The 22,039-nt window shown below is 38.5% G+C and overlaps 1 long non-coding RNA gene across 1 annotated transcript in view; it reads left to right on the top strand.

Annotated features, from left to right (window-relative positions):
- LOC138155924 (uncharacterized) overlaps window positions 1–7,436 on the top strand; it is a 125,516-nt gene extending 118,080 nt beyond the window's left edge. Inside the window, exon 3 of the long non-coding RNA XR_011167025.1 lies at window positions 7,108–7,436. This is a non-coding gene — a long non-coding RNA (uncharacterized lncRNA). The remainder of the gene's footprint in view (window positions 1–7,107) is intronic.
- Window positions 7,437–22,039: the final 14,603 nt, after the last annotated feature.

Here is a 22,039-nt window from a genome sequence, read left to right as displayed (position 1 = left end):
AGAGAGAGAGAGAGAGAGAGACAGAGAGACAGAGAGACAGAGAGAGACAGAGACAGAGACAGAGACAGAGAGACAGAGAGACAGAGAGACAGAGGAGAATAATATTTGTATTAACTAGTAGAAAGGATATTGGATTTTAATGTAGAAGTCGTGCATTTGAGTTCAGGCTTTAGAATTTACTGGCTATGAGAACTTGGGCAATTCAACAAACTTTTCTTGCTCTCATCTCCCTATGATCAATCTATCAATCTATCAACAAGTATCTGTTAAGCTCCTTTTATATTTCAAAGTAATAGGTGCTGGTGAACATAGAAAAAAGGGACTGTACCTTCCCACATTCTATCATGGCAAGTGAAGCAAACACATATAAGGATACATAAAATATATACAAAGTAAATTCAGAGTAATATATCAAGGGTCATAGCATCAGATCTAATCATAAAAAATAGAAGATAGTACTTGAGCTGAGCTTTGATGAAGCTGGAGCTTCTAAAAGTCAGAGGAAAGGAGAGAGTGAGTTTCAGGCATGGAGGGACAGCCTTTGTAAAAGATTAGAGGTGGGAAATGCTGTGTATGAGGACGATTATGTAGGCCAGTTTGACTGAAATGGAATATTTGAAAAATGTTTTAATTATTATGTGCAATAAATCTGAAAAGGCAAGCTAGAGGCAGGTTAAAAAGGGCTCTGAATGTCAAATAAAAAAGTGTATTTTATTTTAGAGACAGTTGGGAGACATTGGAGCTTCTTCATCATCATCAATTCTCATCATCTTCTTCTTGCTCTTCTTCCTCTTCATCACAATCATCATCACCATCTTCTTCTTCCTCTTCATCTTCTTCATTATCCTCTTCATCATCATCTTCTTCATCTTCTTCTCCACATTCATTCATTTTTAAAATTTTGAGATTAAAATTCTTTCCTTTTCCCTCTCCTTCCTCCCCCATTGAGAAGGCAAGCAATTTAATATGGGTTATATATGTGTAGTCATGTGAAACATATTTCCATATTAGTCTTGTTGCAAAAGAAAACAAAAACAACAAAAAAAGAAAGTTTAAAAAAAGGGCATTTCAATTTGTATTCAGACTCCACTAGTTCTTTCTCTTGGAATGGATGACATTTTTCATTGTAAGTCTTTCAGAATTTTCATAGGTCATTGTATTGCTGAGAATAGCTAAGTCGTTCCCATTTGGTCATCTTACAATATTGCTGTTACTGTGTACCATGTTTTCCTGGTGCTACTCATTTCACTTTACATCACTTCAGGTAAGTATTTCCAGGCTTTTCTGAGAGGATTCTGCTCATTACTTCTTATAGCACAATCACATACCACAACTTGTTCATCCATTCCACAAATTGATGGGCATCCCCTCAATTTCCAATTCTTTGCCACCAGACAAGAGCTGCTCTAAATATTTCTATACCTATAGGTCCTTTACCTTTTTTTTTTTAAATCTCTTTTAGGATACAAACCTAGTAGTTGTACTGCCGGGTTAAAGGGTTTTGTATCTCCTTGGTCATAGTATCAAATTACTCAACCTAATGGTTAACCAACAGTGCATTAGTGTCTCAATTTTCCCACTTTTCTTCCAATATTTGTCATTTTCCTTTTCTATCATATTAGCCAATCTAATAGGTGAGAGGTAGTGTCGCAGAACTATTTTAGTTTTCAGGTCTCTAATCAATAGTGACTGAGAGTAATTTTTTTTAAAATATGGCTATAGATAGCCTTGATTACTTTATCTGGAATCCTACTGTTTATATCTTTGACCACTTCTCAATTGAGGAATGGCTCTTATTTTTTTTTATAAATTTGACTAACTTCTCTTTATATTTGAGAGGCCTTTATTAGAGAAACTTGCCTCAAAGTTTTTTTTCACAGTTATGATTCTTATTTCCCTCCTGCATCTTATTTTCCTCTTGTTTGTTATATTCTCTCTCTCATCTCACCCTGCCCCTCCTCAAAAGTGTCTTGTTTCTGACTATTGTCTCCCTAAATCTGCCCTCCTTTCTATCTATTGGCCCCACCAACTTTCTTTTATTCCTCCCACCACCACCACTTTTCTGTAAGGTAGGATAGAATTCTACATTCAACTGAGTATATATGCTATCCCCTCTTTAAAAGAATTCCAATGAGAGTAAAGTTCGTCATCCTCTCTACTGTGAAAGCTCTTTTTTGCTTCTTCTTATGTTAGATAATTTATGGCATTCTACCTTTTTCCCTTTCCTTTTACCTGAGTGCATTCCTCTTTCTCACCTCTTAATTTTATTCTTTTAGATAGCAGTCTGTCATCTTCAATTCCCATTCATGCCCTCTGTCTATGCATACTCCTTCTAAGTACCTTAATAATGAGAAAATTCTTATGAGCTACAATTATCATCTTCCCATGTAGGAATGTAAACAGTTTAACCTTATCAAATCCCTTGTGATTTCCTTTTATTGTTTACCTTTTTTATGCTTCTCTTCAGTCTTTTATTTGAAAGTCAAGTTTTTCTATTTAATTCTGGTCTTTTCATCAAGAATGTATCAAAGTCCTTTCCTTTGTCTTCCAGAATATCATATGCCAAGCCCTCCAATCCTTTAATGTAGAAGCTGCTAAATCCTGTGTTATCCTCACTATGTCTCCATGATAGTTGAAATTTTTCTTTCTGGCTGCTTGAAATATTTTCTCTTTGACTTGAAAGTTCTGGAATTTGGCTATAATATTCCTGGGAGTTTTCATTTTGGGATCTCTTTCTAGAGGTGATCAGTGAATTCTTTCAATTTCTGTTTCATCCTCTGGTTCTAAAATATCAGGGCAGTTCTCCTTAATAATTTCTCCAAAGATGATGTCTAGGCCCCTTTTTAATCATAGTTTTCAGGTAGTCCTGAAATAAATATATGTATGTATATATATATATATATATATATATATATATGCATATATACACACTTGTGTGTGTTTGTGTCACACATAAATTATCTTTCCTGGATCTATTTTCCAGGTCTGCTGTTTTTCCAATTAGATATTTCATATTTTCTTCTATTTTTTTCATTCTTTTGTTTTTTGTTGTTGTTGTTGTTTCTCATAAATTCATTAACTTCCACTTATTTCTTCAGTGAGTTTTTGTATCTCCTTTTCCAATTGGCTAATTCTGATTTTCAAAGTATTCTTCTCCTTACTTGATTTTTTATCTTCTTTTACCATTTGGTCTATTCTGTTTTTTTTTTTAATAAGGTGTTGTTTTTCAGTATTTTTTTGTGCCTTCTTTACCAAGCTATTGAATCTTTTTTTTTTCATGATTTTCTTGCATCACTGTCATTTTTCTTATTATTTTTTCCTCTCACTTGATTTTTTAAATTATTTATTTACTTTTAGCTTACAACATTCAGTTCCACAGTCCCTTGAGTTCCAAATTCCCTCCTCCTCCATCTTCTCCCTACCCCCGCCCCATGGCAGCATGTAATCTGATATAGGTTCTACAAATACCTTTGCATTAAACATTAGTCAAGTGATAAAGAATAATTATGACCAATGGAGAAAACAACAAGAAAGAAGGAATGAAACAAAACTAAACACAAAAGAGAGAGCAAGCAGTTTGTTTCAATCTGCATTTAGACTCTGTAGTTCTTTTCACTGGATTTGTCTATCTTTTTCCATCATGAGGGTTTTGGTGTTGTCTTATAACCTTGTATTGTAGAGAGGAGCCCAGTCTATCAAAGTCACCACAGATACAATGTGTCTGTAATTGTGTACAAACTTCTCTCTTACTTGATTTTTAAAATCCTTTTTTTTGGGCTCTTCCATGGCCTGATACCAATTCCTATTTTTCTTTGATTCTTTGATTGTAGGAATTTTGACTTTATTGTATTTTCCTGGTTGTGTGTTTTGATCTTCCTTGTCCCCATAAAAACTTTCTATGGTCGGAAAATTTTTTCACTTGTTTGCTCATTTTCTAGCCTATTTTTAGCCTTTTACCTCTTCAGTAAAGTGGGGCTCTGCTTCCAGAGTGAAGGGTGCACTGTCCTAGGCTTCAGGGAGCTTTTGTAGATATTTTCAGAGATAATTCTAGGGCCTTGTAAGTTTTCAGTGAAGTGTATTTACTCCTTTCCGGGCATGTATTCTGGTCTGTGAACAACCACAAACCCTCTTTTCTGCCTTGGAACTGTGACAAGGGTCCTTACTCCACTGTGGCTGCAAGCTCTGGAGGCTAATGCTCCTCCTAGCCCTGGCACTGCCTCCCAGGACTGTTACCAGGATCTGAGTATGGGAAAAGCTAGAGTCCTACCACCAGTGCTAGCAAAGAGATCCCTGTAATTCCCTTCTGACCAATTGTTCAACTCCCTTACTTCTTTACTTACCTTACTTACTTACTTACCTTACTCCTTTACTTACCTTAGGGGTCCAGAAGCAGCCACTGCTGCTACTGATTCAGTCATTCCCAAGGCCAACTTCTGGTTTGCTGGGGCATGACCTGCAGTGGACCATGCTTTACTCTCACCCTGATGCAACAAATCTTTACTTACCACCTTCTAAGTTGTCTTGGGTTGGAAAATTATTTCACTCTATACTTTTGTGGCTTCTGGTGCCCTAGAGTTTGGTTTGAGGCATTATTTATCTGGTATTTATTGGTATTTAGGTAAAAGAAACATATTGTTATCCTGTGGGAAGTGTGTGACTATATCTTGTGAGTATGTGTTAAATAAAATTTCAACTTACAAAAGACATTTGTTTTTGTAGAGTAATATTATTGCTACTGATCTAGAAATTTCCCTGAAAATCTATGTTTTGCTAATCCTGTGACAGATTATTCTAGTCTTTTGAGAAAAGTTATGAGTTGTATTTTATTAGAAACCAGTTCAAGAATTTTTTATTGGATAATTGCAAAAGATTCTAGGGATGACTATCTGGGAAAGGGGAGCCAAATTAAAACTGGAAACTCTTTTCCTATCATTATTGGTAATGAAATATGGATTATACTTACGTGAAGTTTTCTGGTATTTTTCCCCTCTTATTTTGAGATGTCATAGAATACTGTTCATGGTTATTTATCCTGATTTCCCTCATATACTCCTTTAAGGAAAGGGCCAAGCTTAGTAGTTCCAGATAGCACAGTAGGTCTCTCTAACAAAAATGAAATAAACCTATGGAATAGTTAGGTGGCACAGTGTTGGCTTGGAGTCAGGAGGACCTGATTTCAAATCCAGCCTTAGACACTTACTAGCTGTGTTACCCTGGCAAGACATTTAACCTTGATTGCCTCCAAAAAACCCCAAAAAACTAAATTATAGGAAGATTACCCAGACATATAATGCTAGCATGGTTTTGAAGGCTGAAGATGGGGTAGAAATGACAATGGGAAGTTCCTTTATTTTTTCTTAAGTCAGAGATGAATCTGAGTGAGACACAATATAGTTTAATGGAAAAGAGGGAGAGTTGTGGATTTAGACATACATCTGATAGGCTACCTGTCGGTCAGAATCCAAGGTTATTGCTTTGAATTCCAACCTTGGCACCAGCTTTCTGTGTGACTTTGGGCTAGTCAAAAAAGCCCTTGTTTCCCTGTTTGTAGAATGAGATGGGTGAACTAGATAGTTCACTAGATAGTGAATTAGATAGTCTTTAATGTCTCCTCCAGTTCTGAATGTAGGCTCTTAAGGGGCAATATTTTGAGCCCTTGACCATGTCTACCAGCAGAGGGAGTAGGTTTAATACCAGTGAGCATCCATAGTCTCCGAGAGTTGGTTTAGAGACTATGTCCTGTATTAAAAGATAAGACTTATTTAGAGCATCACTAGAATTCAGCACCTTCCTCTGTCCTTTGGAAGTTCATTGGAGACATGGAATCTTAGAATCAGGGCTAGGTCTATAACCACTTACAAAGTTTGTTTTTAGTTTTAGTTTTATTTGGGGGGTGGGGGAGAGAAGATTTATGAGTTCTTTGGAATACCCAATGAGTAAACTCCTACTGATGTAGATCAACACCTGTTCTGCAATTTATAATCTACATTTGCCTGGGACTTTTCTCAAAGTTAAGTGACTTGCCCAGGTCACACAGTCAATTTGCGTCCGAGGTCAAACTTGAACCCAGGTCTTCTAAACTCTGAGGTGGGCTCTGAACCCTCTGCAGCACTTTGTCTTCAAGTTACAAGGTGACTGATTTGTGATAAGAGTTACCATATTAACAAAGAAACACCAAGAAATCACTCAAGAATCTACAAATTCACAAAACAATCTCAGTTGAGCAAAGGGAGATATGGCAAAATTAGGCCAAATATACTTTTAGAGAATTAAAGTGGGAAGGAGCTTAATGGAACATCTAGTTCAAAGTGTACCAGAACAAAAATACCACCTACAACATCCTTAATAAAAGGTCATACATACTTGGCTCAACAACTTCTGGTGAAGAGCCAGAAGGGATATGAGATCGCATTCAACTGCAACTCAAATGTTTACTAAGTACCTACTATGTGGAAGGCCCTGTGACACTCTGGCCATAAGAAAAACACTTGCCCTCTGTGAACCTCATTTTCATCATCTGTAAAATGGAGATAACAGTACTTTTACCACCTTCCCAAAGGGTTTTTGTGAAGCAGAAATAATGTAAAATATTATGCACGTTTCAGTGCCAGGTAAATGTCAGCTAGTAGTATTTTCTTGTTGTTACATACTGAAGGTAGACTGTTAAACTTGTGGACAGGTCTAATTGTTAGAGAGTATTTCCTGACATTAAGCCTGAATTTTTCTCCTTGTTTTCTACCCACTGGTCCTGCTTTTGCCTTCATGAACTCCTATGGAAACACATCACATACACCCTTGAAGACCATCCTGTGTATCCAGCTCTGTTCCCAATACTATTTGCTTTACATGTATGCTTTCATCTTAAGCCTCATAGCAAACCTGTGTGGTTATTATTGAAGGTATTATCATTCCCATTTTTCTGATGGTAAGACTGAGTTTCAGAGACATTAATAAACTTGCTCATAATCACATATTTAATGTCAGAAGTGGGATTTGAAACCAGGATTCTATAAACACCAAGTCAAGGATTTTACCTTACTATGATATTTTGCATTTATAATATTGTTGAATAGAGGGTCATCTTGTTTCCTCTTCCATATTTTTCAGAGAAAAGGAGCTCACTGCTTCAGGAGGCAGAACAAGATAAGCTGGACGTGGTGACTCCCAAAGTACCTGTCATTCTTCTTCTCAATTACACCTTCACCTACCCATACATTCCCAATGGGGTTTTGTTGTTGTGGATTATGACTTTGGAGAATGTTTTTGTTCAAATCAAAATTGGGAACTATAGGCACAAAAACTGTTAGATATGACTTTGCCCCCAGCAATATTTTCAAAATAATGTGTAACAAATGTTAAAATTGGGCACCAGGGAGAAGAAAACTGTGAGAAAGGATATGGTAAACACATATCTGTGTCTTGCATAATAAAATGCTACAGTGACATGCACTGTTGGCTTTCTTAGTCCTCCAAAAGCCTGGCCTCCAGAGGGGGTCCTGGAGAGTGCTCACATGGGACCTAGCCAGAAGAAAGAAACCAAGTTAACTTTGTGCCTTGCACTTTAGACTGTGCTTTAGGAAGTGTGCTCTCTCTGCCTACACTGGGCTCCCCTCTTCTTCCTCCCCAGAATCCTATAGCACCTGAATTCTGATCTAAATAACTGAGCCTTTGCCTTTGTGTTATCTTAGGCTATCTCAAACCTTCTATTCCCTCTCCCTCAGAATGTATAAGGTCCAGGAAGATAGACAATACAGTTTATAGGTAGGCAGCTTGGCATAATGGAAAGTATTTATGATGTTCTTGCCTGTGTGATGTTGGACAAGAATGGTGGATAAACTGAAATGCGACTCCAGTCACATACTAGCTATGTGTCCCTGAGCAGCACATAAAGGGCAGCTGAAAAATGGTGGTGGTGGTGTATTGTTAATGATACTGCAGCTGCTGTGGAAATGTAAAACCAAGAACAAGCACATAGGGGGGCTGCTAACAGGTTCTTGATCTGCTTTTCTAAAGGAAAGACAGCCTTAAAGGGTTAATAATCTTACTTTAATTATACAATGAGAAAGATATAAAAGTAGAGAGAAGTGAGTATCCAAGAAAGAATTGAATGGACAGGGATCCAACTGTCTAAACAAAGTAATAGATATATAATCACCAGACTAGGGAACACCAACATCTGAATCCACAAGACGGGGTGGGGGGCTTAATAATGGCTACCCAGAATCTCTTCTGGCCAAATCACAAAGACCTCAGGTGAATATTCTTCCCATGAGTGATCCCCAAAGCAAAATCTCAGCTCAGAATCTATCCAATCTATCTATCTATCTATCTATCTATCTATCTATCTATCTATCTATCTATCTATCTATCTATCTATCTATCTACACACTTTTGACTAATAGGCTCAGAGCCAGAAGGCATCACAACCCATGTTGTGCCTAATTGGTTCAGTAGCAAAAGATGTAAAAGTCTTTCTGCAAGCTAGCCTCCCCCTAAGCAAGCTTCCCCCCAAGCAAGCTTCTCCTTAGGCAAGTTCCTCCCTGAAAAGGCTCTATGTGACTTAAGATATGTCACAGTTTGAACTGGGCTGGACCTCAAAGCAGCAAAACATCTGCAATTGAAATACCTGTGTACCTTTAGACCTGGGAACCCAGGCCCTGTTCCAAGGGAAAAAAAGGAACAAATGTGGTCACATAGGCCTATCAGTAGATGGGGAAGAGCTTATATTCCATTAACCATATGGGGGGGGGGCAACATGCAGTAGAGATGGCCATGAAGTCACATGGTAGCTCGGTTCTGGCAAGATAAAGTGAGTGCTCACTTATCAAAGCCAAATTTCCTGGGGCTTGAGTCCAAGATTCTGGTGTGAAGGGGTGAGAATGATGGTTGGAGGACAGGAGGCCTGGTTGGAAATGTCTAGGAACTGAGTAAACATATGTGCTTATGCTCTGTCACCCCTTTACTGAAAGCAAACAAGTTCTCCTGGAAAAAAATGAAGAGATCAGCTAGCTATTTGCTGGCTAAGCATAGGTCATATCTCTTGTGACTTTCAAAAAGTAGGACATACTCTGTCAGGAGACAATTGAAGCAGTTATAAGGAGTGTGACCTCCAGGTGGAAGGAAGTGAGCCAGCTATAACTTCAAGAGAGAATTAGCCTTGGCAGTAAGAATTTGAGTCATGAAGAATACCAGGTCTCTGGAGCCTAGTCAAGTGATCCATCCAGCAGAAATGTTGTACCTTGAGGAAACTGCATGAGAAAGAACTCTGAGGCTGTACAGTGCCAGAGATGTGACTGGCCTTGGCCTCCTGCATGGCCTATGTGCCTGCCTCACTACTCATGTCCTCGATGAGTGTCTGTTCTTCCCATTGATTCTGCATGTAGCTATGAGAAGCAATATCCAAATTTTATGGGAGAAATAATTTGCTGGGAACACAACCTGTAACCTGTGAGTGCCAAACTGGTAAAGGGGGAGGTATATCCCAGAGAGGGTGCTACTTATAGTGTATTCACACAGACTAAACCTCAGAATTAATCAACTTAAGTATGAGCAATGTGAAAAAAAAAATTAGTCCAGTGTTGGGAAAATAATCTGAATCTTAAAACATCCATAGGAAGGTAGGTGACTCTCAGGTGGTATGGTAATACCCTGGAAGAAGTAGCCATTTCTTTGTTACATTTCCTTTCCTAATAAGGCTATCTAGTCTCAGTTCTTTGAAGGAGAGAAAGGGCTGGCATGAACTTCTGGAGAGAAACCTTTCACAGGTTTGCCTATAGGATACTCCTTCAGAATCACAGAGGTCTTCTACTGAAGTTTAGACAGAAGTATTTTAGTCCAATCCATTCGTTTCTTTTTTTTTTTTCTTTTTGGAAGGTAATCAGAGTTAAGTGGCTTACCCAGGGTCACACAGTTGGTAAGTATCTGAGGTCAGATTTGAACTCAAGTCCTCCTGACTCCAGGGCTGCTTGTCTATCCACTGCACCATCTAGTGGCCCCTAGTCCAACCTGCTCTTAAATAAAAATCACACACACACACACACACACACACACACACACACACACACACACACATTTTCTTTCTTCCTATGAGTCATAACCCAACACTATCAGCCTTCTTTGAGGACTAGGAAGCATGGAGCTTTCAGAGCTGCTAGAACCTTCAACACACAATTGGACTCACAGGGAAACTGTCAGATTCGCTTGCCTCCAGTCTTTCCCTACCCAGCATCAAGGACAGCTCTGTACAGCCTAAGCTTGCTTCTGACCTACATTTCTTTCCCAGGACTTGTCATTTAGTTTTAGTGACTTTGGACTCTTCTAAAAGTTTGAGAAGTTTCCATTTCCAAGAATGGCTATTACCACCAAGTCCTTCCTGGTCTGTGGACATCAGTGTCTGGAAATCTGCTCTCCTCCCTGCTGTGGAATGCTCCACAGCTGTAGGGACTTAAGCCATAGACATGGAGCTCCTGCTGACTGCCTGTCACTGGCGTTCTCCAGGCCTCAGCTGTTACCGACTGTAAGGGTTATGGGATTTAAAGATCTCCCATGCCCCATGGACGTGCTGACATAGCAGAGCAAGAGAAAGTGAAAAGCCGAGCTAACGGTCCTGCGGTTGGCAGTTGGTGGCGGTTGCCTTTTTTTTTTTTTTTTGAGTTAGGACTCCTGCTGAGCACTGCCAGGGGCCGGAGCTGCTGGGAGCGCTCTTCCAGGACGCTGGGTGGTTGCTGTGAGTGGGGAGAGGAGGACCTTTGCCTGAGGTAGCCTATTCTGTTTTAAAGGCTTGAGAATGTGGGTGCTTTCTACTTTATCTACCTGTGCCAATGTCATAACTACTCTGATGGCTTTCACTTTCTGGTTTTGGGACTCAGTCTTTTGGTATCTTAATAAATTTTCTAGTTTATTTCCCCATATGGCAAGCATGACGTATTTTGTGATGGATAATTATATCAGCATATTTGTAATCTCTATAGGCATTGTGAATATGGCATTGCTGATACACCGGCACACTCAACCATCAGACCCCACTGATTTAGTCAACCCTAATCCTAAAGCTGGGATCTCAACACCGTTCAAACAAATAGTACTAAAGAAGTCTACTCTCCTGTGTTTTTTGTGTCATTTAAAAAAATATATATGAATCTCATCCCATCCCAAGGTACAAGGTTCAAGTTACTATGGTAGGTAGGTACTGGGAGTACAAAGACAAGATAAAAAAAATGCTTTCTTCAAGGAAAGGAAATAGAATGTGTGAACAGGAAAGTAAACACAGAATAATTTAAGGAGGGAGAGAGTTATATATAAACTAGAAGAAAGAGGGGGAAACAAAAAAATAACAACAAACAACTTTTTGTATATTAGGAGTTCATAACTCTTTTGTGTGTCATGGACCATTTTGGTGGTTTGATGAGACCTATGGACCCCTTCTTAGAATAACACTTTTAAATCATCAAATAACTTTCAATCAGATGTTAGTGAAAGTAAAGATATAATTGTTTTTTTTTCTTTTTCTTTTTTGCTTTTTCGAGGGCAATTGGGTAACTTAAGTTAAGTAACTTGCCCAAGGTCACATGGCTAGTTTGTGTGTGTGTGAGTGTGTGAGTGTGTGTGTGTGTGTGTGTGTGTGTGTGTGTGTGTGTGAAGTGTCTGAGGCCAAATCTGAACACAGGTCCTCCTGACTCCAGGGCCAGCGCTCCACTCACTGTGCCCCATAATTGTTTTTTTCATCCAAACTTATGGATGCCCTTAAATTAATTCATGAACCCTATGTCTAAGTATCCTGGCTGCACATGGAATCATAGATTTAGAGGCAGAAAGGACCTCTGAGGTTGTCTAAGCTAACACCATCATTTTACAGTTGAGGAATTTACAGTCCAAGGAGATTGTTACCTGTTGAAGATCATTGTTGTTATTCAGTCATGCCCAATGTTTTGTGGCCCCATTTGGGATTTGCTTTTTTTTTGGGGGGGGAAGGGAAATTGGAGTTAAGTGACTTGCCCAAAGTCACATGGCTAGTACTTGTGTCAAGTGTCTGAGCCCGGATTTGAACTCAGGTCTTCCTGACTTCAGGGCTGGTGCTCTACTCACTGCGCCAACTAGCCACCCCATTTGGTTTCTTGACAGAGAAACTGGAGCAGTTTGACATTTCCTTCTCTAGCTCATTTTATAGATAAAGAAACTGAGGAAAATAGGGTTAAGTGAATTGCCCAGTATCACACAGCTAGTAAGTAGCAGAGGCCAGATTCAAACTGAAGAAGATGATTCTTCCTGACTCTAGGCATGGTGTAATCTAGCTGCCCTATCCAAGATCTTTTAGGCAGCAAACTGCAGGGCCAGGATTCAACCCAAGTTTTCTGACTACAGTGTGATTTTTAGTATAACTCATGTATATAGTACAAAAATTGACTTATGGATAGCCTCTTCTGAGGGCATGGCCAGAGAAGACCTAATATAATGTATAAAACAGCAATAGTATAAGGTAAACAGGACTGAGTTTAGAGGGAGGAGAATTGATGTCCCATACTAATTCCATCTCTGCAGTTTCGAATTCTCATTTTCTAATATATAGGATCAGGATAATATTTTCAGGAGAGTATGGAATTTGGAGTGAGAAGATGTGAACTTGAATCTCTACCTTATGACTTACTATATCACACCATAAAGAAAAGTCCCTTTCCAAGAAATGTAGCTAGAGGGTGATTTATTATCCGAACAAGGGATATGGGCATTTATAAAAGAAAAAAATAGATAATTTCAATTGCATTGAAAAGTTCTTTTCTTTTTCTTTTCTTTTTATTTGATAAACAAAATCAATAAAACTAGAGTAACTGTAAAGGAATAAACATGTATATAATATTTACTATTTATCAGGCACTGTGTTGAGTGTTTTTTTTTCTTTTAACAGATATTATCTCATTTGATACTCACACAACCCCGCAAGGTCAATGTTATTCTTTTCTCCATCAGTTGAGGAACTGAGGGAAACAGAGGTTAAATGACTTACTCAGGGTCATACAGCTAGTAAGTAGTTGAGGCCAAATTTGAACCCAGGTCTTCCTTATCCAAGAGTAGACCCAGAGAGCTATCCATTGTGCCACCAGTTGCCTCTATATGAGGAAGAAAGATAAGAATACAGGAAGTTCATGGGAAAATTACTTTCCATCCAATTGACAAGTGGTCAATGTATACGAAAAAAAAATTGTTAAAAGAAAAATTGCAAGCTATTAATCACATGAAAGATTGAGTCAAATAAATCATAAAAGAAATGCAAGTCAAAATGATCAAGTTTCTCCTCATAGACACAGCAAACTGGCAAAGATAACAAAAGATGTTGCTTGCCAATGTTGAAACCATTTTAGAAAGAGAGGCACACTAATTTATTTCTGACAGTCCCAGCCATTCTGGAAAGTAATTTGGAATTATGTCAAGAAAGAGAGTAAAATGTCTATCCTATTTGGACGAGATATCTCACTTCTACACCCAAACATATTTTAGCAGTACATTTTTGTAGTAGGAAAGAAGTAGGAACAAAGTAAATGTCCATTGATTGAGAAATCATTAAACAAATTGTGATACATAAGTGTAATCGAATATTATCATAATACAAAAACAATAAATATAAAAATTTCAGCAAAGCATGGGAAGGCTTTATTGTAATGGATGCAGAGTGAAGTCAGCAGAATCAATCAACAAGCATTTACTAATAATAGGTAACATTTATATAACATCTGCTGTGTACCAGGCACTGCGCTAAGCCCTTTACACATTGCTCATTTGGTCCTCACAACAACTCTGGGAGGTAGGTGCTGTTATTATCCTCCTTTTACAAATGAAGAGACCAAGGCAAGTAAAGGTTAAGTGACTTACTTATGGTCATACAACTAAGAGCCTGAGGCTAGACTTGATCTCAGTTCTTTCTACCTCCAGGCCTGGCAATTTATGCCCTTTTCCACATAGCTGCCTCTACTCTGTGCCAAGTGCTACACCAAGCACAGGAGATCACAGATTAAAATGAAACACTCCCTTCCCTTAAGATGATGATGTTCTAATGAAGGAGACAATTTATATAGATTTGAGTATATATAGAGAGTATACACGATGCATAGAAGTTAGTTTTAGTACTAAATCTAGTAGCTGGGGAAAGGGATATGGAGGGGGAGCAAGAAAGGCCTCAAGTAGAAGGTTGCATTTGAGCTAAGTTTTATAAGATCCCGAAGTTCTAAGTGGTAGAGATGAAAGGAGAGCACCTTCTAAGCATGAGGAACAACCACTGCAAAGTCTAGGCACAGGGTGATGAAGTATTGTGTGTGAGCAACACGTTCTCTAGAATAGCTAGATCACAGTATGTGTGGAGGGAGTAATGTGTAGGAAGGTTGGAAAGCTAAGGATGGTTCAGGCTTACAAAGACATTGTAATGTCAGACCGAGAAGTCTATATTTGGTACTAGAAGTAATAGGGGGCCCCTGGGGTTTATTGAGTAGGGGAATGACATTGGTCAACCCTGAACTTTAGTGAAACCATTTTGGTGTCTGTGTGGAGGATGTATTACAGAGAAGACAAACTTGAAGTTTCTAACAGAGCAAGTTATTACAAGAGTTAAAGTGATAGGAGATAAACACCTGAACTAGGATGGTGGCTTCATGAGTGGAGAAAGAAGTGTTGTGAGAGAAAGTGAAAGAGTACTGGAGAGATAGAAATGTTGTTTGGTACAAAGCTCCCCTGTCTGGTAGCAGAGTCCTACTTTGGTAAAAAGCCCAAAAGTCAAGTAATTGAGTGGCAACATGACCAGGCAAAGGAAACAGAAGAACCCAACATTAGACTCCTATTTTGGGGACAAAAACAATCAAAGCATGGAACAGGAGGAAGACAGTGAAGTCAGAACTCCTGCACCAAAAGCTTCCAAGAAAAATACAAGCTGGTTACAGGCCATAGAGGACCTTAAGAAACAGATAAGAGAAGTGGAGGAAAAATTGGGAAGAGAAATGAGAATGATGAAAGAAAATTATGAAATGAGAGTCAACAGCCTGTCTGAGGAAAATCAAACCTTAAAAAATAGACGAATTCAAATGGCAAAAGAGGCTCAAAAAGGCAATGAGGAGAAGAATGCCTTAAAAAGCCGAATTTGTCAGGTGGAAAAGCTAACTGAGGAGAATCATTCCTTCAGAATAAAAATGGAGCAAATGGAAGATAATGACTTTATGAGAAATCAAGATGATGTTAAACAGATCCAAAAAAATGAAAGAATAGAAGGCAATGTGAAATATCTCACTGGAAAAAACACTGACCTGGAAAATAGATACAGGAGAGATAATCTAAAAATTATTGGACTACCTGAAAGCCATGATCAAAGAAAGAACCTAGAAATCATCCTCCAAGAAATTCTCAAGGAAAACTGCCCTGATGTTTTAGAACCAGAGGGCAAAATACAGGTTGAAAGAATCCACTGATCACCTCCTGAAAAAGATCCCCAAAAGAAAACTCCTAGGAATATTATATCTAGGTTCTGGAGTTCAAGGAGAGAATATTACAAGCAGCCAGGAAGAAACAATTTGAATATTGTGGAAACACAATCAGGATAACCCAGGATCTGGCAGCATTTACACTGAGGGATTGAAGGGCTTGGAATAAGATATTCCAGAGGGCAAAGGAGCTGGGATTAAAACCAAGAATCACCTACCCAGCAAAACTGAGTATCATGTTTCAGGGGAAAATGTGGTAATTCAATGGAATAGAGGACTTTTAAGCATTCTTGCTGACAAAACCAGAGTTGAATAGAAATTTGACATTCAGATACAAGAAGCAAGAGAAGCATGAGAAGGTAAACAGGGAAAAGGAATCATAAGGAACTTATCAAAGTTGAATTATTAACATTCCAACATGGAAAAACGGTTATTGTAAATGATGAAACTTTTCTCAGTATGAAAATAGTTGAAGGGAATAGAAATATATATGTCTATATTGGAGGGTATACGGGTATATGAATACATATATGAATGTATGTATATATGTTTACAGGTATACATAGATAGAGGGCACAGGGCCAATTTAACAGGAATGGATGATACTTAAAAGGTGAAATTAAGAGGTGAGAGAGGAATATAATGAGAGGAGATGGGGAGAGACAGAATGGGGTAAACTATCTCATATAGAAGAGGCAAGGGAAAATGGTTACAATGGAGGGGAAGAATAGGAAGGCAAAAGGGAATGGGTCAACCTTATTCTCATTGAATTTGGCTTGGAGAGGGAATGACATACACACTAAATAGGGTCTCTCACCCTACAAGGGAGTAGGGGGGAAAGAGATGAGAGGGGGGATGATGGAAGGGAGGACAGGCTGGGGAGGAGGGAAGTTGGAAGCACCCTCTTTTGAAAAGGGATAGGATCAAAGTAGAGAATAGAACAAGTGGGATGTGGGATGGGAGAAAGGGAAATATAGTCTGTCTTTTACAATATATCTACTATATTAATGTTTTGCATTAGCTACATATGTACAACCTATACTGAATTGCTTATCTTCCCAGTAAGGGTGGTGGACAAGGGAGGAAGGGAATCTGGAATTCAAAGTTTTAACATCAAATGTTTAACATATGTAATTGGGGCATAAGATATACAAGCACTGGGGCATAGAGATCCACCATGCCCTACTGGAAAAGTCGAAGGGGGTTTGGAAGAAGATATGGGAGAGAGCAGATTGGAGGAGGGCATATCCTATGGGACTGCTATTTTGGGGTGGTGGGTAGGAGAAAAACGGGGAAAAATCATAACTCAAAATCTAGAAGAAATGAATGATGTAAATCAGAAGTTAATAAAGAATTTGAAAAATGAAAAAAATAAAGCAAAGTGTGAGAAGATAAAGAACTAATGCAAAGAGATATGAACGGAACCCAGAAAACAACACATATGAATATAACAGCATATATTAGGAAGAATAGCAACAATGATCTTTGAAATTATGAAATTATAATAATTAAATTTAGACCCAAAGAAAAGAGAACACTTCATTCCTTTCCCTTTATTATAAGCTTTGGGAATTATGAATGTGTAATACAGTGCAAAACATTAGACTTGGTTGATATGTTGGTAAGTTTTTTTTTTTTCTGAGTATCCCCCACAATCCCTTCCCCAAAATTGTAGGAAGTACATATAGGAAGAAAAGGGGAGAGGGATATACTTGTAAATTAAGGTTATATAAAGACAAAATTTCTTTTTTTTTAATTAAGTAATTGACATAATGACCAAGCATGGCCCCAGGGAAGAGATGAAAAAATGCACCTCCCTCCATTTTTTGGAGAGGTGGGGCACTATGGGTATTGATTGTTGCATATGCTACCAAATGGTATTGATGTGTTGGTTTGAGTAAACTACTTTTCTCTTTTTCCTTTTTAATGTCAGCTTAAAAAATAAACTGAAGAAGGTGTAAAGATCCAGTAAAATTTATTTAATAAGGGAGAGCCTAGTGGCATTAAAAAAAAAAATCAATGTGACATAAAACAAATAAACAAAAAAAACTTTAAAAAAGGATCATATGGAAAATGGATGGAACTCGTTGTCCTTGGCCTCAGAGGACAGAAGAATAGAACTAAGAAAAGAGAATAATGGTATAAAAAGTCAAATTTAGTTTTGAGGTAAATAGAGGGTCTTAGAGTGGAACAGATGCTAATACTTACAAGAATCCACAAATGGAAGAAGGTGCCTTAAGAAGTAATGGATTTCCTTGGGGAGGGGGCAGGGCAAGGGGGAAGTCTGCAAGTTAAGTCAAATGACCACTTACTAGGAATGATCTAGAAGAGATTCTTTTTCAGATAGGGTTGGATCCAGGTATCTTCATTGGTCCCATTGGATAGGTCTGAAATTTTGAGATTCTGATTCTGTGATTCCCTTAGTTACCTACAATAGCTCCTCAAACATATTTTTTAAAGTCCCTCCTTCTAATTTTTTATCTTCTAGAGAGATCTTTTTTCTTAACATTCTTCTCCCACTTAACTTGGCATGTTGTGTTTCTACTCCTTGCCCACTACCATTGATCTTTTCGTGTATTGCCTATCATCTAGGATCATGGGAATTTAAAGCTAGAAAGACCCTTAGAGATCTGGTTCTCTAACTCCCTTATTTTATTCAAGAAGAAAATTAAGTAACCCCAAATCTCATCTGCTGAGATTTGAAACAAAAAACTTGGAATTTAAATTCAGGGCTATGTTCATGATATCTTTCTTTCTTTTTATCGTTGAATATGAATTTCTAAAATCCACCCTTTCCGTGACAAGCTTTAGATAAATGTTTTGCCCATACCCCTAAAGGAAGTATAAGTAAGCCCATTACTCTTAGAAAAGGTGTGGGGTTCTCCCTTATTAGGAGTCTTCCAGAATAGGCTAGGTGGGGGGGGTGGCCAGGTAGCACACCAAGTAAGAGCACTGGCCCCAGAGTTGGGATGACCTGGGATCGAATCCAGACTCAGACACTTAGCACCCACCCAGAAACACCTGGCTGTGTAACCTCGAGCAAGTTACTTAACCCCAATTGCTTAGGAGTGTCCAGGTGGAGCAGTGAGTAAGAACACTGGCCCCAGAGTCGGGATGACTTGGGATCGAATCTGGGCTCTGATACTTAGCACCACACCCAGAAATAACTGTCCGTGTAACCTTGAATAAGTTACTTAACCCCGATTGCTTTGAAAAAAAAAAAGAAGAAGAAGAGGCTAGGTGGGGGTGGCTATGTGGCACAGTGAATAGAGCATCGGCACTGGAGTCAATAGAGCATTGGCCCTGGAGTCAGGAGGACCTGAGTTCAAATCTGGCCTCAGACACTTAACACTTACTAGCCCTGTGACCTTGGGCAAGTTACTTAACCCCAATTGCCCTGCCTTCCCCCACTCCAAAAAGGGAAAAAACAAAAAAGAGGCTAGGTGACTGCTTACTGAGTATGTTTAAATAGGGTTTCTTTGTGGGTTTATGAGTTGGACTCAATGGTCAATTAGGTATCTTCAAACTCTAAAATTCTATGTTTCTGTCATTCTACACATGTATTTTGCTGATAGAGAGTATTGCATCCAGGAGGGCAAGACAAGCATATTCTCTAAAGTCTAATGGGGAGATTAAAGGGAAAAATGTCAAGGTTAAGTAGAGAAGAGAGGAAAGGCATAGAGCTAGAAGAATACTGAAAACCAAGTCAATGAGATGTTTTAGGGCTTAGTGAAGACATCTTAACAACTGACACTGAAAGGTCTGGGTCACATTGCTAATCTTTAAATGTCACAAGATGTACTTAACATTGTTTTGTGCTTGTGGTGGTTTGGGAGTAAAATATGCAGACACAAAAAGTAGTGAAATTCTGATAGCAAGAGATGAAGAACCCTAAATATAAAGGGAATTTTAGCATGTAAAGTAGTACATTATAGTGAAAAGAGTTCTGGCATGAAAAGAACAGGGTTCAAATCCCAGGGCTGATACTTTTAGTGTGACTTCAGGCAAATAAATTTCTTAGCAAGTCACTCAGTGCTTGGGCAGTGCCTGGCACGTACCAGACACTTAATAAATGATTTTTGTTGTTATTGTTGAGTCACGTCAGTCATATCTGACTCTGTGACCCCATTTGGGGACTTTCTTGGCAAAGATACTAGCGTGGTTTGCCATTTCCTTCTCCATTTCATTTTATTTATTTATTTTTATTTTTTGCTTTTTGGAGGGGGAAAGGCAGGGCAATTGGGGTTAAGTGACTTGCCCAAGGTCACATGGCTAGTAGCTAAGTGTCTGAGGTCAGATTTGAACTCAGGTCCTCCTCACTCCTGGGCTGGTCCTCTATTCACTGCACCACCTAGCCACCCCCATTTCATTTTACAGATGAGGAAAGTGAGGCAAAGAAGGTTAAGTGACTTACTCAGGGTCCCAAAGCTAGTAAGTGTCTGAGGGCAGATTTGAACTCACAAAGATGAGTTTTCCTAACTCTAGGTCTGGCACTCTATCCTCTGCACCACCTAGCTGCTCTCAAATGATTTTTTTTTACTACCATCTCGGGGCTGATATTGCCTTATTTGTAAAATGAGAAATTTGGATCAAATGATCTTCAAGGTCCTTTTCATCTCCAAATTCAATACTACTATGGCATCAAAACAATATGTGATATAAAGCTTCACATAGATAAATATACAGGAATTCTGAATTAAAAGGTGACTCATAAGTCATCTGGTCCTAACTGAAATGAGAAAATGATTCCCCTGTAAGGCATACTTGACAAGTGGTTTTCTGACTTAGCTTGAATCCTCAAGTGAGGAAGAACACACTGCCCGCCTCCCCAGGGAGCCTCCTGCACCATGTTTGGATAGCTCTAATTATTAGGAAATTTTCAGTTTCATTCATCTCTTTGTAGTTTATACCCATCCATTACTGCCAGTGTTGCTAGCTGGGGTAAAACAGAATGTCTGGTTGCTGTTTCACACAATAGCTCTTTAAATAATGGGACACAGCTAATGGTATCTACTTTGACTCTTTTCTTCTCCAGGCTTAAGATCCCTAATTCTTTTAAATAATCTTCCTATAGCATGAGATCCTCCTAAGCACAGAAGCAAGGAAGTAGAGAGACAAATGTTGATATGCCAAAGGAAATAAATCCAGAGATTGTGACAAAGTTGAAAAGATCTGGGAAAATACTTAATAATGATGATGCATGTATATGCAGACCTTTAAAGTGAAAACATTTTTTAATATACTATCCCATTTGATCTCAAAATAAGCCAATGAGGTGAATACTACTATTTGTACTCTTTTAAAGATGAAATTGACGCAAAGAAAGTAACTCAAAGTTAATAGAGTTATATATGTCTCCACTTCCTAGCTTCCCTGACTTCCTTCAAAAAGCCAACTTTCTATGGGACATCTTTCCCACTGCCCCTTAATAGTGGAGTCTTTTTTTTCTATTGTTTATCTCTAATTTATTCTGTATATATCTTGTTTGCACATAGTTTGCACTTTTGTCTCCCCCATTAGATTGCAAGTTCCTTAACAGCAAGAACTATCTTTTGCCTCTTTTTTTTTGTATTACTAGTACTTAGGAAGTGTCTGGCACACAGTGGGCACATAATACATGTTTCTTGACTGTTTCTGAGGTGAGATTTAAATGATCTTTCTAAAACTAGATTCAGGACTCTCCTCTATGCTACCCTGTGTCTCAGCATCACTGGGGTTGACAACAGGGATGAAAGCAAAGACTTCTTGCAGACCATCTGCCTTCAATTTCCCTTGTGACTGTTCCTAGAAATTTTCATTTTCATCTCACTAAGGTTAGATCAGTGAATACCATAGTAGTGAGGATTATATACAGGACTGGGAGACAAGAAACAATAGCCAGTCTCGCACTGTGGCATATATTTGGAGGTCTGGGGGGAGAACAAAAAGAATAGTTTATGTTTGCTTTTCTTGGAGAAAATACAAAAGCAGGTTTTAAAAACTGAAGGGACTTTTCTAATCTCTGATGATCAGTTTGGGAGGGATCCCCTATAGCCCATCATGTTCAGGAAATCTCCTTTCTCCGTGGGCACCAGAATATCATATGCCCATGGAAAGGTTACTCATTGTGTGGTCTGCTGCATGCTGGAATCAGCCCCAACTCTTTCATCTCTGGCCTTATTAATTCAAAATACTTGAAACTTAAAAAGTTGTCTCAGATTTCACTGTAAGTATCTACAGAAACATGGGATGGATTTTCAAACAATTAAGTTTGAAAAGAATTTTGATTTGCATATAAATAATAGCTGTGTTCTCCCCCCAATATCAAATTCCCAAATTGAAGAAAAAAATGAAATGAAACAGATGTGAATAGAATGCCCAATATTTTGAAAGTCCTTTATGTTCAAATACAAGGGGATATGGGGAATAGACAGCTTATAAACTAGCTTGTGGGGGTAAATTCCTTGCATTTACAGCTCTGGGCCCCTATGCTATTTCACAGTATCATAGATTTAGAGATAAAAGGGACTTTGAGGTTACCTAGTTGAAGCCCCTCATTCTATAGATACAGAAACTGTGACCTGAGGAGGTTGTGACTTTCCCAA

Source organism: Petaurus breviceps, unplaced genomic scaffold, assembly GCF_028583685.1.
Source record: "Petaurus breviceps papuanus isolate PSGF00001 unplaced genomic scaffold, PetGlider_PUasm1.0 98, whole genome shotgun sequence".
Lineage (NCBI taxonomy): Eukaryota > Metazoa > Chordata > Mammalia > Diprotodontia > Petauridae > Petaurus > Petaurus breviceps.
This window is presented reverse-complemented; position numbering and strand designations above follow the sequence as displayed.